The sequence below is a fragment of the Carya illinoinensis genome, chromosome 15 (assembly GCF_018687715.1).
Source record: "Carya illinoinensis cultivar Pawnee chromosome 15, C.illinoinensisPawnee_v1, whole genome shotgun sequence".
Lineage (NCBI taxonomy): Eukaryota > Viridiplantae > Streptophyta > Magnoliopsida > Fagales > Juglandaceae > Carya > Carya illinoinensis.
Window position 1 is genome coordinate 25,229,933 of NC_056766.1, and position 2,500 is coordinate 25,232,432.

A 2,500-nucleotide genomic window follows, 5' to 3' on the forward strand; every position below is an offset into this window, starting at 1 on the left:
AAGACTGTGAATTCTGAAGCCAAACCCCTCGATGGCGTAGCTCACGGGGTGGAGCTACAACTTGGCACTTGGAGAGGCACGGTGGACTTCTCAGTCGCTCCTATGGATGATTTTGACATCGTGTTGGGGATGGAATTCTTGAGACAGTTCAATGTAGTGTCTCTTCCCCACTATAACTCGGTGTGCATCTTGGAAGGGGGTCCATGCATGATACCCACCGTGTCCAAGCCAAACACCACCCAACTTCTATCCGCCATGCAATTCAAGAAGGGATGGAAGAAGGGCGAGATGTCATACTTGGCTTCTATGGAGGAAGGTGAAGTGAAGATTTCCTCCCCTCCACCCAAAGAAATCCAAAGGGTCCTCAGTGACTATGAGGATGTCATGCCGCCAGAGTTGCCCAAGCAACTACCACCTAGGAGAGAGGTGGATCATCAGATCGAGATGGAACCCGGCGCCAAACCACCCGCCAAAGCCCCTTATCGCATGTCACCTCCAGAACTTGAAGAACTAAGGAGGCAACTAAAGGAGCTACTTGATGCCGGATTCATCCAACCCTCCAAGGCACCATACGGGGCACCTGTGTTGTTCCAAAGGAAACATGATGGGTCGTTGCGGCTGTGCATCGACTACCGAGCTCTAAACAAGGTAACCATCAAAAACAAGTACCCTATTCCTTTGATTGCTGATTTATTTGATCAACTAGGCCATGCAAAGTACTTCTCCAAGCTTGATCTAAGATCGGGATATTATCAAGTAAGAATTGCGGAAGGAGATGAAGCCAAGACAACTTGTGTAACTCGCTATGGGGCATACGAGTTCCTAGTGATGCCCTTCGGCCTCACGAATGCTCCAGCTACCTTCTGCACGCTCATGAACAAGATCTTTCATCCCTATCTTGATCAGTTTGTGGTAGTCTATCTAGATGATATCGTCATCTATAGTTCTACCCTTGAAGAACATGTGGAGCATCTAAGGGTTGTTTTCCGTGTCTTACGGGAAAATCAACTCTATGTCAAAAAGGAGAAGTGCTCATTCGCTCTAAACGAAGTCCATTTCCTTGGCCACAAAATCCAAGGGGGAAAACTCAGCATGGAAGAGGGGAAGATTGAGGCAATCAAGAAGTGGGATCCTCCCACTAAGGTTACCGAGCTCCGATCCTTCCTTGGGCTTGTCAATTATTACAGAAGATTTATAAAGGGATACTCTACAAGAGCATCCCCCCTCACTGACTTGCTCAAGAAGAACCGGGCATGGGAGTGGTCATCAAGGTGTCAGGAAGCCTTTGACGATCTGAAGACTGCCATCACGGAGGAACCGGTCATGGCCTTACCAGATTGTACCAAGCCTTTTGAGGTACAATCAGATGCATCGGATTTTGCCATAGGGGGAGTTCTCATGCAAGACGGACATCCTATTGCATATGAGAGTCGCAAACTCAATGAGACTGAGAGGCGATACACCGTGCAGGAGAAGGAGATGACGGCCATCATCCATTGCCTCAGAGTTTGGCGACACTATCTACTTGGCTCCCGTTTTGTAGTCAAGACAGACAACATTGCCACTAGTTACTTCCAGAGTCAGAAGAAACTAAGCCCAAAGCAAGCTAGGTGGCAAGACTTCTTGGCAGAATTTGACTTTGTCTTGGAGTACAAACCAGGCAAGGCCAACCTCGTTGCAGATGCATTAAGTAGAAAGGGCGAGCTTTCTGCGATCACCCTAGCTCAAGGGGAGCTACTTGACATGATCCGTGAAGGCATGGAGCATGATCCCTTAGCCAAGAACTTGGTGAACATGGCTAAGGAAGGAAAAACCAAAAGATTCTGGGTAGAGGACGGTCTTCTCTACACCCTCAGGCGGAGAATCTATGTTCCAAAGTGGGGAAACCTACGTAGGAACCTTATCAAGGAATGCCATGATTCCTTGTGGGCTGGACACCCGGGCCAACGACGTACTAGAGCTTTGTTGGAAGCTTCATACTATTGGCCTCAACTGAGAGATGAGGTGGAACTCTTCGTGAAGACCTGTCTTGTGTGTCAACAAGATAAGGTGGAGAATCAGAGTCCTGCAGGATTGCTAGAACCACTACCCATTCCTTCACACCCATGGGAGAGTGTGAGCATGGATTTCATAGTGGCTCTACCTAAATCCGAGGGTTGCGGTACCCTCATTGTGGTGGTGGATCGATTCTCTAAGTATGCCACCTTCATCGCGGCTCCTAAAGATTGCTCAGCTGAAGAAACTGCAAAATTATTCTTCAAGCATGTGGTGAAGTATTGGGGCTTACCACGGAGCATCATCAGCGATCGAGACCCTCGCTTCACAGGAAAGTTCTGGTCAGGACTATTCAAGCTTATGGGGTCTGCCCTACATTTCTCTACCAGCTTTCACCCTCAGACAGATGGGCAAACCGAGAGGGTGAATGCCTTGTTGGAGTTGTACTTGAGGCACTTTGTGAGTGCAAACCAATCCGATTGGGCCAAGTTATTGGATGTCGCTC

General features: G+C 48.4%; 1 pseudogene; it reads right to left on the reverse strand.

Annotated features, from left to right (window-relative positions):
* LOC122298350 overlaps window positions 1-2,500 on the reverse strand; it is an 8,974-nt pseudogene that overhangs the window by 2,958 nt on the left and 3,516 nt on the right.